General features: G+C 39.6%; 1 long non-coding RNA gene across 1 annotated transcript in view; it reads left to right on the top strand.

The window, feature by feature from the left end:
* LOC137097074 (uncharacterized) overlaps nucleotides 1-1,300 on the top strand; it is a 73,880-nt gene extending 72,580 nt beyond the window's left edge. Inside the window, exon 3 of the long non-coding RNA XR_010909956.1 lies at nucleotides 1,272-1,300. This is a non-coding gene — a long non-coding RNA (uncharacterized lncRNA). The remainder of the gene's footprint in view (nucleotides 1-1,271) is intronic.
* Nucleotides 1,301-15,666: the final 14,366 nt, after the last annotated feature.

Here is a 15,666-nt window from a genome sequence, read left to right as displayed (position 1 = left end):
AAATGTGAAAATACATGAGTGGGAAACAAGAAGACTACAGACCTTGTTAGACATGCCGCTGAATATGTTGTGGATCGCTGCGTCCCAGCAGCAGTTGTGCAAGGAGCATGGGAACCTGTCACCCCACTCACACATGAGGGAAGCTTTTTTTCAGTGGCTAGACCAATTTTTCCTATGGAAGGACGAGGAGCCTGCTGTTGTCCATCGTCACAATTTTTTCAGCGGCAGCAGCACTTCAGCCACAGAGCTGCTCTGGAATTAGTTATCCAGGGTGTGATGGGAGCCATTTGGCTCCATGGATGAACCTCAAAAATCCAGCTGCTGCCACAAAAAAAAAAAGATACCCATAAAGAGGTCCTGCATCAGATCCAACTATAATTTGATCTTGGGAGAAAGGTGGGATATAAATCCAATCAATTAATCAATCACTCAAACCAGTGTAAGACAGAATAATTGCACAGTAAAGGCTCATTTAGAAACATCTATTAATGCTTTTTTAAAAAAACGTTTCATGCTCTTCCAGCTCTACAGTGATGGGTAGCCATCGGTTTGTATATGTATGTGTAGATTGCAAACCAAAGAAAATACATTGTTTTCTATTTTGGAGCTGTTCCTGCCACTATGAATCTATTAATTTTCAGTTTTGTATGACTCTTCATTGTTTATAATAAAACATTTCAATACACTTTTAAGAGCATATAGTGAAATGAATTCAATGTATAAGGTTCAAACACTGCCTAGTGTGGTAGTGTTTACAAGCTGGACTTGAGGGATGTGTTTCGTGTCTTTCTTCAGGCTTTGTGCCTTTATGATAGTTCTGATGAATGTGAAGTATTTCTACATCAAAAGCAATCCGTTGTGAGCTGGTATAACAACATGTTTTACAAGCAAGCAACTTTGGAATGACTTTGCTAGGACCCAGCATGCTGATTTAAATAAAGCTCTTTTTCAGACAAAGGTTTTAACCCAATAAGTAATGGATCTATCAAAAGTAGAACAAACTCAACTTATTTGGAATTATTCTCTACTATTGCAGTTGAACAACTGTCCATAGCTTTTACAGTAAATACAGCAGGAGATCCAGTTTCACAATTGCTGTACATTTTTCTATTTTAAAATAGTTGGAAGTTAATTACTGTGTGATAATCAGACTTGAGTTATATCCTCTTTTTTATTAATATCCCTTTCCCCATATTTTTAAAGGCAGAAATCAATGAACAGTAAAATATTTATATGTAAAATTATGATTATTTGTGTCCTTTGCCCTTCAGACAAGACAGGAGACAAAAGAGCAACACACAATGAAGTCTTTAGGAGGTACAGGTATGCTACCGAAATCATTTTGAAATATGCAGAAGTTTGTAAACATAGGAGGTTAGAAGGAAAGATAAAGTGAACAACTGGCAGAATTTTCAAGAGAGGAACACAGGAAGCAGCATTGTTAATCTCTGGTGGGGGGCATGATATTCAAAGAATAGCTAGGTTCTATTGCAAGATAACACTTTTTAGCAAAATCACATGAAAATTGAGTTGCCAAGCAACAAACTACTGGTATATGAGATTACAGTTAGTTCCTAGATCCTTTTCTGAAGTTCATACTAGTTCCTTATTTCATATCTACCCTAAATATTAATACTAATATTAATAATTTTATATCTTACCTGCCTCTTCTCATGGCTTAAGGCTGGCTACAGAATAATTAAAACACATAAACATTTTAAAAATTCCACAGATACATAGATTAAAATGTATTCATATAAGTGATACATATTAACATGTATTTCTAGAAAATATATATTAAAATACACAGAACATAGATTACACACAGGACATGAGTTTAAAATTCATGCTTAAATCTGGCTGGGTAGGCCTGCCAGAAAAGATACGTCTTTAGATGGTTTTAAAATTACAACAGCTCATTAAGTTGTTGGAGCTGTTCCGGTAGTTTGCTCCACAGTCTTGGGGTGGCTGATGAAAAGGTCCCCTGGGTGACAGCCGCCAGTCGAGTTGTGGCAGGTGAAATAACCCATCCCCCCCCCCCCCCCCCGAGGACCGTAGTGTTTGGGGTAGATTGTAGGGGAGAAGGTGTTCCTGTTATGTAATGTGGACTAAATGCAGAGCTTTAAAGGCCCAGAAACTAACTGGCAGCTAGTGGAATTACTTTAGGATAAGTGTAATATGCTCACTTCTGGATGTTCCTGTAACCAATCTGGCTGCCATATTTTGAACCAGCTGGAGTTTATGAACTTGACACAAAGGTAACCCAATGTAAAGCACATTGTAGAAGTTCAGCCTTGACATTACTAGAGCATGCCCTACCATCTTTAGGTCCTTCAAATCTAGGAAGGGGTGCAGCTGGCAGATTAGCTGAAGCTGGTACTAAGCATTCTTGACAATTGCATCTACCTGGACTGACACTTGGATAGAAAGAACCATCCCCTCCTCTGAGTAGTGTAGCAAAAGACAAGATCTTAGTCCATCCTAGGAGAACCAACCCCTCCAGGCTCTCCATCATGATGCAGCTTCTTGAATGTCTTATGGAGTGCCTGGATGGAGAAATGGTGGCATATTCCAGGGAAGTCTGGCCCCCAGAGATGGCATTGGTGCTTTCCCCTCCCGTTGGAATGATCCTTGGCCTATCAATGGGTCATAAAAATCCATAATTTTGGCCCCCAAACCAGTCCTTGATTTATACATGGGTATGACTTATACTTTGATTGCTATTTTGATTCAAGTTCAGTCTTTCCTCTGTATCCACAGATTCAGCATTCACAGTTCCAACCATTAATTACTTGAAAATATTCCCAAAAAAGAACAAAAAGGGAATCCTGATATTGTCATTGTATATAAGGGATGTCATTTTACTTTGTCATATAATGGGACTTGATCATTCCAGGGGGTCCTGGAACAAACCAGGATACCAAGTACCCACTATACCCTTGGTCTGTATTCAAGAGAGGCATTCTACTTTGCCATATTCTAGCATATATCTTAAAACCCCTAAGTTTTAAATGAAAAGAAACATAGTTAATGACTGATAACATAGCTTCAGGTTAATATATACAGCACGATCTTAAGTATGTTTATTCAAAAGCACCTTTACTGAGTTCAAAGTCTTTGAGGATATATGCACATATTAAGAGATGCAAATGACTAAAATGAAAGACATTTAGAATTGAACATTTGGTTTTTCCCAGTCGTCAACATAGTAAACTACAAGTTGGTTTCAATTTTCTATGAAAGAAATGCAGAATGGATCTGAAAGTGCACCTGCCTGAAAGTAATGTTAAACATTGAGAAGTAAAAACAATTGAACCCACAATTTGTGAAAAAAATCTTCAAGAAGGAAATGGCAATTCAAACAATATTTATTGAGGGTACTGAATAATTTATAAGTCTTATTGTCAAGAGGGTTGTTCTTGTTGTTTGCATAAACTTCAAGAAAACCTTCATTAATGTATTTTGGGTGGAGCAGTCCTTTGCTGTAATTGGGCAAGAAATTGGAGACATTCCTATGCTGGCAGCACAGATGTTGCATCATATAGGAACTAATCTCTATAAGAGAGTTCAGCACAGTAGGTGAGGAAAAAATAAACATAAAATATGTGCTCCATGGAAACACATTGTTGTTGCCTATTAACCTGGAATTATGCCAGTTATTCTGCCCACATGGCAACTATTCATCACGAACAACAGGGACATATCAGCACATCAACTGTCTCACCACAAATGCAAGATGATGCCTAGGGCCCCAGGGAGGAGCTCAACATTTCTTCTGCTCCTTGACATAGATCATTATTGAAAATGGGGTTCACTGGTAGATCTAGGGTATTTTAGTAGTGGAGTGTGTGCAGAATCCTGTGAACCTGGGACATACATGAAAAAACGAAAAGAAAGAAAAGTGGTGTATTAATTTTTATGTTACTTTTTAAAAAGTGTGTCTCTGTGGTTCTTTGCTCTTTATATCTTGATATATTGTACTAGCCGTCACCTGCCATGTGTTGCTGTAGCCCAGTCTGTGTATATGTGTTTTGTGTGTGTATATATGTGTATACGTGTGTATATATATTTGTGTATATGTGTATATATGTGGTTTTGCGCATGTGTTATAATGTGTTTTTTTATTTTTTGGCTTTTTAAATCTCTTCCACTGTGTTTTTCAGTGTTTTTTTGAGTGATGGTCACTTGTTTGCCTGATAGGTGTATTATGTCCAAATTTGGTGTCAATTCGTCCAGTGGTTTTTGAGTTATGTTAATCCCACAAATGAACACTACCTTTTTATTTATATAGATTATTAGAATTCTGGTTACAAGTTGGAATCCCACTTTAGCATTGCAGAACACCAAAATACCTGGGAGTTATTTTGGACTGTGCTCTGACTTACAAGGAACACTGCTTGTCTATCAAGCAAAAATTGGACTCTAGAAATAATTACATACGAAAGCTGACTGACACAACCTGGGGATCAAAACCAGACACAGTGAAGACATATGGCCTTCACTTTGCTACTCTGCTGCTAAGTATGCATGCCCAGTGTGGAACACATCTCACCATGTTAAAACAGTGGATGTGGCTCTTATTGAGACATGCCACATTATCACATTATGCCCAACACCACTGGAGAAATTACACTGTTAAGCCAGTGACATCCGACGGGAAGTGGAAGCCAATAATGAAAAGACCAAGGCAGTAACATGTCCAGCCCATTCTCTGTTTGGATATCAGCCAACATACCAATGCCTTAAATCAAGAAATAGCTCTCTAAGATACTCACAGGAACCCCTCAGCAAGCAAGAGTCCAAAAGTCGCAGGGTAAATCCCAGAACCTATGGCTGATACCAAATGAGAGATTCCCCACTGGGCACATAGAAGACTGGGTGACTTGGAAGGTGCTAAAGGACTGTGCTCTGGTACCACAAGATGCAGAGTCAACCTTAAGAAATGGGTCTACAAAGTGGAGTCCATGACATGCGAGTGTGGAGAAGAGCAAAACACAGGCCACCTATTACAATGCAGACTGAGCCCTGCCACATGCACAATGGAGGACCTTCTTATATGAGGGGCTACTGATAAGTCCTTGGCTTTGTGTTCTTTGTGTACTGAATGTTACATCACATGAAAGCCTTATGTGTCTCATATATGTTTGCAAAATATTGTGTTTGTAACTTATGGAAACAGTGATCTAGGTATGTGGGAAAACACAATGGCAGCATCTAAGGCGATATTCACAGCAAATGAGAGCAGAGGAGTGATAAAATTCTTGTTTCTGCAAGGAAAGTCCGCGAAGGATATTCATGGTGATATGTCGCAGACATTGGGGGGTCACTGCCCTTCATATTCTACAATTAAGAACTGGGTTGCCAAATTTAAAATGGGCCACTTCAGCACCAATGATGAGGAATGTCCTGGATGACCGAGAGTGGTTGTTGTTCTGGAGATCATTGATACTGTGCACAACCTCATACTGGAGAATCGGTGAATTTCAGCTAAAGAAATAGCAGATGTCATGGGGATTTCTCGTGAATGTGTTCATGTCATTATTCATGAGCATTTGAACATGAAGCAGCTCTCTGCAAAGTGGGTACCCAAATATTTGACAATAGATCAGAAAAGCATGCAAGTGTAAACTTCCCAGTCCATTTGTCAGTGTTTCCAGACTGATAAGAACTTCCTGGATTGACCAGTCATTATGGATGAGACCTGGATTTATTTGCACGACCCTGAAGCCAAGGCACAGTCAAAAGAGTGGAGGCACAGTGGTTCTCCTAGTCCAAAGAAGTTCAAGGTGATTTCAGGGTGCAGAAATCAGTCACCAAGAGGATGGCATCTGTGTTCTGGGACAAGGAGGGTGTGCTGCTAGTGGACTACCTTCAGAATGGTTCCAGCATCAGTGCAAGGTATTACACTGAACTTCTGGACCAACTGAAGGCAGTTCTGAAGGCCAAAAGGTGCGGCAAGCTGTTTGAGGGAATCTTTCTGCAAGACAATACCTCCACTCACACTGCACAAGCGACCATGGCAAAACTGGTGGAGCTAGGTTTCTGGTTGGTTGACCACACACTTTATTCACTGGATCTAGTTCCCTTCGACTATCATCTGTTTTCAAACCTGAAGAAACACCTCAAGGGTACCAAATTTCACACCATTTCCGATGCCATGGCTGCTACGGATGACTGGTTTGAGGCGCAACCGACATCCTTCTTTTTCCAAGGCTTACAGAACTTGGAATACTAATGTAAGAAGTGTGTTGATATGAGTGGAGAGCATGTGGAATAAATGTAAAGTTTCATGTTCCTATCTCGTTTCTTTCTGGGTAAAGCCAAAGACTTATCAGCACCCCCTTATAGCAACACCAGAGGCATTCCAAGTGCAAAAGACATTTAGTATAATGCCAAGTTTTGTGTTTTAAAATACATTACAATTGTACCTTCAATTTGCTTCTGACGTGATAAATAAAAGAGTATTTTGGCATTAGTGAATTGCTTTTAAATTACTTTTTAAAGGGAAATTATGCTTTAAAATAAAGAACCAGGGTAAAATAACCAAAACAAATGTAAAAGTCAACACTTCAAAATACTGAGCAAACAGGCATAATGGTGTGTGTTAGGATTAACACAGAAAATGAAAAATGTTAATGTATATATTCCTGTGTTAAACCCAAAAGTAACATTTTAGATTATATTTTTATATTATATGTTACAGATTACATTTCATTTATGGCCCATTACCTCTATGTTTTGGCTCTCAGATTCCAGAAATCTGGTTTATAAGTGACAAATCAGATCCTTTCTGAAAGAGGTGGAAATGGAGGAGCAACGTTGAAACTCTTTGTTGGGTTGGGGGAAGTGCCTTTTCTGTTGTGCGGGGCAACATTACTTCAGAAGGGAATTCTTCAAATTATATAAGCCCCATTTCCTTCTTTGAAACTGAAGGCCAAGTAGACAATGACCTGTAGGCAGGGACAGTAAACTTTCTGAAGGAGATTAATTAGCATCCAAAAGGTCTTCCAGCAACAATTCCCTTGCGAGTTGAGAGGCTGCAGTATGGATTGGAAGGTTCCCAGCTGGCTCTCTCAAGAAGAACTAAAAGTAACTGAGGAGGAAAATCTTATTGCTTCTCCTACCCATTTAACATCAATCACTAGAAGTAATTTACTAGAAGATTTCTTATGAATGGACATTTAACAAGATAATCTAAATGATACTGTCCAGGAAGGGAGGGTATAGTATACAGTTTAACAACATTCTATATTTAACTTATATTTCCCTGTCTGTTCTAGTTAGCTTACTGCATAAATAAGAAAATAATGTTATTGTCAAAAATTAAAATTTGTGTCCCTAATAGTCCAACTGAGGGAAAATACTCCTGCTGCTTTTTTAAAGGTAGTGGACCTCATGGAGGGTTAATTTAAAGCACGTCCCATTGTTTCCTTCACAATATTATGGAGAGTTTCCTCTGTTGAACACAATGAGGCTTACTTCTTGGCACTTTATTTGTGTACCATGTTTTCCAGCTCCTATGCCCTGTTTTTCAAGTCAAAAAGTATAGCAACATACAAAATGCCTAAACTAGTATAGTATTCGTTACAATTATAAAACAATAACAATAGCAACATACAAAATGCCTAAACTAGTATAGTATTCGTTACAATTATAAAACAATAACAATTACAGTATAGCTAGTCCAGTGCATATAGTTTAGAAACTATATAAGTATATTATGTATGAATTATTAAGGTATAAGTATATTAAGGGATAAGTTAGGGGAGTTTGGGAAATGGGGGAATCACCATCACAGCACCCAGTGGCGCATTGTGTTAAACCCCTATGCTGGCAGGACTGAAGACTGACAGGTCGCAGGTTCGAATCCAGGGAGAGGCGGATGAGCTCCCTCTTTCAGCTCCAGCTCCTCATGCGGGGACATGAGAGAAGCCTTCCACAAGGATGATAAAAACATCAAATCATCTGGGAGTTCCCTGGGCAATGTCCTTGCAGACGGCCAATTCTCTCACACCAGAAGTGACTTGCAGTTTCTCAAGTCGCTCCTGACACGACAAAAAAAACAACAACTCATCAGAGTTAAAATTTTACTTGGCTCATCTCTGAAAATGCCTGCAAGAGATGGCTATTATCACAAAGCTATAGCCTCATAAAGCTATGAGCCCCCTGTGGCACAGCAGATTAAACTGCTGAGCTGCTGAGCTGCCGAATTTGATAATCGAAAGGTTGGTCATTCGGATCTGGGAGCGGGGTGCTGTTGGGCCCAGCTACTGCCAACCTAGCAGTTCAAAAATATGCAAATGTGATTGATCAATAGATATTGCTTTGGTGGGCATATAATGGCAGTCCATGAAGTCATGACCTTGGAGGCATCTACAGACAACACCGGCTCTTCGGCTTAGAAATAAAGCTGAACACCACCACCAGAGTTGGACATGACAAGACTTAATGTCAGGGAAAACTTTTACCTGTGACTTTGTATAGGCTCTGAAGGGATCCCAATAATTATGTAGTCCAACCTCCAAGGAAATCCAAGCTAAAGCATCCCTGATTGGTGGCATCTAACTTCTTTTTTTTTTTTTTAACTTATATGAAAGAGGAACCACAACCTTTTCATAGCATCATGTGATGCAATCATGACATTATTTTGGCAATTATTCAATACCTATTCTCAGTTATGTTCTCACGCAATAACATCCTGCAGAAACTTACTGGCAGCACATGGGGTGCAGACCCAAAATTAATAAGAACATCAACCCTAGCCTTGTCTTACTCAACTGCCGAGTGTGCGTGTCCTGTTTGGCATAAGTCTGCCCACGCAAAGCAGGTGAACATAGCATTGAATGAAACATGCAGAATAATCACAGGGTGTCTTAAACCTACATCTGTTGATAAACTCTACAAGCTAGCTGGTATTTCCCCCCCCCCCCCCGATGTGTGATGTGAAGTTGCTGCTAAATATGAGAGAAATAAGATTGAACACTGTGAAAGCCATCCACTACATGGCTATCAGCCTCCTCTCGGTAGACACAAATCAAAGAAAAGCTTTATGAGAACTACCACTCCTCTTGGTGTCCCGCCAGCAACAGCAAGGGTATTCCTCTGGGCAGCTCAACCAGGAAACCCCAACTGGATGGCCCCGCACGAGGGTCTTCCTCCAGGGACAAACCAAGAATGGGCAACTTGGAAGTCCCTGAACAGACTCAGAAGTGGAGTGGGTAGATCAAAAGACAACCTGGCAAAATGGCACTATCTAGAAGAATCCCCCGCCTTGTGTGACTGTGGAGCAGAACAGACAACTCCGCATCTGTATGCTTGTCCACTACGCCCTGCCTCATGTACAGAGGAAGAATTGTTGGAGGCCTCAGACAATGCTGTTACTGTTGCCCATTTTTGGTCAAAAGATATTTAGCCACCTGAGCTCCTTCTAATTTTATCAGTTTTATACTAATTTATGCAATGCTTTTGATACGAAATAATAATAGTTATGTTCTTTCATGAACATCTCATCTCCTCTCCCTCAAGTATGTGGAGCAGTAAAACACTCCTTGCAGTAATCCACAGCCAAGACTAATCTTATACCTATTGTTCCTGCACTGGAAATAATATTATAAACTATTGAACTGAAGATTTCTGAAGGAAGTACTGACAGATACAGTTTCTAGTCTTCATTGCTGTAAGGTTTCCAAAGATGAAAGTGATATGTCCTGAAAGTTTACCTACAAGTCCACTTTGGTGTTACAACTAATAGTCATTTGGGACTTTGTGGGGAAATGGCATCATATTTCAGGGCTCCTGGTGTTCAGGAGGAAAATCCAAACCTGGCTGCAAAACCAGGCGTTTGGGGAGTAGCATAACCACAGTGCAATATACGTCCACGGAATTGATAGCAGGATTAGGTGCTATGTTTTTAACAGTTTTTAATTGTATATGTTTTATGTGATTTTAAAGTTTAATGTGTTGTGTATTGTATGATTTTATGTTTCAATATAGCATTGAATAATTGGCAAAATGGGAACCTGCCTTGAATCCCCTCCAGGGTAAGAAAGAGCAGAATAGAAATACAGCAAATAAATAAATAACATAAATTCAAATGCCTGGCATTTTTATCCAGAATCAGGGGCATAGTCCTCAAAGCCAGAAGGAAAACTTGTGATGTTGACTTAATCTCATTACTTGCATACCTTGTACACTTATGATGCAATAAGGGTCTTTGGAATATAATAAAATGTTGTTGTTGACTGAGTTTTATGGATTAGGCTACAATCCTATAAATGCTAATCTGGCAGGATGTTTAATTGAAAAATCAGAGGGTTTAACTCAGTTGCCTTCAGAGTATAGACTTCAACCCCAAGTAATTTTAAACAATTATTTCTGTTTAGCAAATTATGAATGTTGTCTATGAGATCTACATTTTATATCAAAGAACAATTACTGCCACCACCTTTACTCAGCATTTATTATAGGTCTTCACTGCCAAATAAGTCCCAGACTTAGTTGCCTTCTGCAAACAGCTGATTTTGCTGATTCATTGAGGCCCAGGATTGTTGAACTTTTTTTCAGTTACACAAACCCTTAATATTTAATAGAGCAATTGGATATTCCATCTAATCCTCTCACCATTGCCCCATTGGATTAAATGAGATTTAGATCTTGGTAAATTTGCATAGTATCATCCTGCACATATGTATTTGTTTGCAGAAAGTCATTATGAATAGAGCTAGATTGGATGCACTCATGCAGGGCATGCAATGCTGATGAGGCATCTATGCTCAGCGGCATTGATGCCTTTGCTTCCTGCTTAGTTTGCTTTGTAAATAGGGCAGGGTTGAATATCATGAGGCAGTTTGCAATGATGGCAGCACAGAAAGCACATAAAATAAAAAGAGAGCAACCAGATATATTTATTATGCCATGGCTGGAGGTTGGCAGAATGGCCACTGAATTCAATGCATGCTCAGACTTGGAACAAACAAAACACTGTTAGGAAAAAAACAACCCAGAAAAAGCTGCAGCACTCCAGAAACTCCACCAACTAGAAAACTTGCCAGTGCATCCTCGTGGTTCCTACATCTGACCTGTTGGGCCCTTGACTGGGGAAAGGCGGGGTATAAATTTCATAAATAAATAAATAACATTTGGAGCAGTCAACAGGGCTAGCCATAGTATCAGGCATAGTAAAGCATCCATCTCAGATGTTAAGTATCATGAAAAGGTCAGCAAGGCCCTGTGACTGTATCTTTTAATGCCAAGAAGACAGAAAGGTGTTTATGGGATTACTTGCCATAGCAGTCAACATAACCTAGGATACTATGCACATTGGAAGATGCAAAGACCACCAGCATTGAAGCGATGGTCCTTCACTATCAACTCTGCTGGACTGACCACATTGTCTGAATGCCTGATCACCATCTCCCAAAGCAGTTGCTCTACTCTGAACTCAAGAACAGAAATCGAATGTTGGAGGACAGGAAAAGAGATTTAAAGATGGTCTCAAAGCCAATCTTAAAAACTGTGGCATAGATACCAAGAACTGGGGAGCCCTGGCCCTTGAGCACTCCAGCTAGAGGTCAGCTGTGACCAGCAGTGCTGTAGAGAAAGAAATGTGCCAAAAGGAAGGAGCGCCAAGCCAACCCTGACCAGGACTGCCTTCCTTCTGGAAACCGATGTCCTTACTGTGGGAAAACATGTGGGTCAAGAATAGGGTTCCACAGTCACTTAAGTACCCATTGCCAGGACACCAAACTTGGAGGACAATTATACTCGGACAACGAGGGATCACCTAAGTAAGCAAGTACTATACACCTTAGGGGGAAGAGCACATTTGTTGTTCTGTATCAGGCAACAAAATGTTGTAACTCACAGTGAGGACATTCCTGTATCACCCCATATAAACATGCAAAAGAATGTAGAACATCACAAACACAAAAAGAAATGACACTGTTTCAACCAGTTCCAAGATATCCCTTTAAGGAGGGATATGTCCTCTAATGTCATATAGCCATGTTAACTATATTTATGTATGTATATGCACACATATACATGCACACAATTTCTGGACCTGATATTGGAGGTGAAAACCGGGCCTTTAGTCCTTCCAAAATTGCCCACTGCTAGGGTTTGGCATGGGGTAGGGAAGCAGGTAATCAACCTTTTCTGAGGTAAAATACAAACATACTGCCACTCACTCTTTGTAAAGAAAAACACGTGAGAGGGATATGTATGTGACAGGACAAAGAAAGAGCATTTCCAAGTCTGAGATCCATTCTGCAGTCTCCAGAGGTTAATTCCCTAAATACTTTGCCTCAGCAATAGGCATGAATCATGCACCCCATGGGCAATCGGCTTTTCCCAATAAAGTTGCTGCTGTGCACAGCCCTACACTGAAGATAATATTTTCCCCTTTCTGTTTAGGTCACTGGAAGGGGAACTACCTATCCCAGTTCTAGGGCTGATATAAATCCGGCTGCTGATGAGAGCATGGTTATTATGGACTGAAGAAACGTATACTGTAATATAGTATGGCTGGTGTGTTACTTCTTTAATGTATACTAAGAACACACTTTTGCATCCTGTTTTAATTGGAATAATAACACAAGATATTGCTCCTATGATAACATCTTTGGTTTCTGTTTTATTGGCTTCTCCACACTTCTAATCACATGTAATTGCTTCAGTATTGCAACAATATAGCTCTACATACACCTCATGGATTGTTATTCTCTGTAATGGTTTTTGAAACAACATTCCTCTCTTGTGGGTATTTCCCATGCTGTTCCCCACAGTATATTCTTTATTGTTTTCTCTTTATGTATTCTTCTTTACGTGCTGAACATATCTGATTTACACTTGCAAAATCAATCTAAATCAACTAGAATGGACATGAGAGAAGCCTCCCACAGGATGGTAACACAACCGGGCAGGCCCGTAGCCAGGATTTGATGGGGGGGGGGGCTGAGTTTGATTGGGGGGGGGCTGAGTCTGAGTGAAAGAGGGTCTACTCTAGCAAACTTTTTGTATCGTTACCCCAATACCCCCATGCATATGGGATATATTGAGCATGGTGATCAGATCATGATATCAATAAACATAACAGTTTAAATAATGTACCAGTAAGGCCTTCTCACGGACCACCCTGAGAATTTGGGAGGGGGGCTGAAGCCCCTCAAGCCCCCCCCCCCAGCGACATGCCTGCAACCGGGCATCCCCTGGGCAATGTCATTGCAGACGGCCAATTCTCTCACACCAGAAGAGACTTGCAGTTTCTCAAGTCACTTCTAACACTATAAAAAAATAGAATGAAAACCATCAGGATGATAACTGTGGATGAAGAGTAGGGATGATAAACTAATCAAGATAAACTAATAAGGATAAGAAATATGATTTTATAGATTATTTCAAATGGAATGAAACTCTGGAGTGTGGCACTTTCTTATGGCATTGAAGACCCTTATAATATTAATAAATAAACAAGAAAGGTCATTACCACCACTCTTTGTCTACCATATTTTTCTGAATGGGGTAGGACTCCTGTTGATCTCTATAATTTAGCCAAGACTTTAACTCACAAAGGAAAGATTTTCAAATTCTTTAATAGTGGCAAATTGAGTTTGAATCAAGTATCTTCAATAATTTACATAGATTAAGAGGAGGCATAAATGTTCACTTGTAGTCGAACTATTATGTATCTAACAACTGTATATTGAAGAGAAATTAATATAGGACCTCATCAGGCAGCTAGGGGGAAAGCAGGGGACAGCGGAGGGAACTGTCAGGCGCTGTTCCCTCCTGTCGGGTTCTGTTATCTGTCTTCCCACATCGTTTCCCCCTTCAGATTCATCTTTCCCTGTTACCTTCTCATGTTGTTCAATAAGGAGTTGAGTAAATGCTCAACTCCTTTAGGGGCACTCTGGGCTTCACTTTTCTCCATTGCTGAAATGGAGCTCCACGGATTGCCACTGGAAGTTGCCCAGCATCATGTTATGGTCTCCATTCCAGAAGCGGGGGGGAAGACACTCCTCTCTCTGCATCTGATATAGTCGATAGTGATGTTTTAAATGCCACTTTATGCATTTCAATGCTAAGAAATATATTGGTACCAAAATGCTTCTTTTTCATGTATCTGCTAAGGACTTTAAAGAGGCACAAGTTGGGAAGTCTAGTGGAGTTTCCCAGAATGTAATGCTTTGCAAGAACTGGATTTACTGTGCAGTGTCCTCCACAGAAAATGCTTTCAGAAATACCCCATCCATGTGTGAATTCTAACAAGACTATGGCCTGGCCTTGCATGCATCACAAGAGTGGGGTTCATTGCTTAGCAGACGGTCCAATTAGCCAAGCAATGTGAGCAAGGAAAACGTTTATTTCTGTAATAGCAATGTGGTACAATCTCTGGAATTCCAAAGCGAGACTACCCAATAATTTTCAGAGCTTTCCAAATTCTCTTTATTATTTGTTTATCTCATGTAAGCATGCAGAAGTATTTAGCCACAGATCAAACCACGTCCTCTTAGTTCAATACACATACCCTTCCATCTGTCATACATTGATAATACCAAATTATCCCAGGAATTGTCTCTCTTTGTTTTGACTTGCCTATCACAACAGATAGTATGATGAAATCCAATCAACAGAAATCATGTTTACATTCAGAGGATCCGTTACTGTAAACAGGGAGTTTTAATTAACACCTGTAGAGAAGAAAGGAAACTAACCCTTTCTCACCTATGTTACAATGCAGGAGGTGTTTGCGTTGGCCTACATGACTCACTTCAAGGAAATGGAGATTTCAATGGGAGTTTATTCTATCATGGCATAAACCAGTTATCAGTTAATTTGAGAGGCTGGAGAATGGTTAACCATCCAATTTAGCAGCTAAGACTCAACTTAAAAAATAGAGTTTTGATATGTATAAATCCTCAGATAAAATAAGATAAAAAGGCAAATTTTTCCCCCCGTCAAAATAAGATTCTTAACACAGTTATATAGAGGCAGACATATTGGCAGTTATAATGTTATGAATATAACATTTGAGAGTTATATTAAATATTCAGAAAGCTGATTGGCCATTCTGTTTCTGTTATCAAAAGAACAAGCACAGATAGGCAGGACAGCTTTTTCTATAAATCAAGGCCAAATTGTGGTAAATCCCACATTATTCTCCTCACACATATATTTTAAACCAACTCTTGTTATTCTCTTATGGAAAATCTTCCATTTAAGCTCTCCCTCTCACACATTCAAGTGAGCAAATGTGCTATGAACATCTGGAAAAGAAAAACTGGGACAATGCTCTTTGTTCCTACGCTCTACCCACATAATCACCTGAAGTTGTAAATAAGACAAGAGATTGGGATCTAAAAGCTTACAAATGTATTGTTTAGTTGGGATGAAGCTTAGTGCTTCAAAATAACTATCCAATTTTTTTCACTACAGGGGTCTCTAGTTATTTGTTTTCATGTTGGAGGAAATTAGCCAAAAGTTGTCTTGTTGGAGCAAGGCTTTGCAGTACCAGGAAAGATTGTTAGTCACACAGGAATATTCCTTAGAGGGTAAAAATTTACAAGAAAGCTAGTGCTTTTCAGCCATTCATATCACTTCTGAGAAAGATAACATCGGCTGCTGAAGAAGCCCTAAGGAATGCAATAGAAATGATCATATTTATAA

The sequence above is a fragment of the Anolis sagrei genome, chromosome 5 (genome assembly GCF_037176765.1).
Source record: "Anolis sagrei isolate rAnoSag1 chromosome 5, rAnoSag1.mat, whole genome shotgun sequence".
In the NCBI taxonomy this organism is placed as follows: Eukaryota; Metazoa; Chordata; class Lepidosauria; order Squamata; family Dactyloidae; genus Anolis; species Anolis sagrei.
This window is presented reverse-complemented; position numbering and strand designations above follow the sequence as displayed.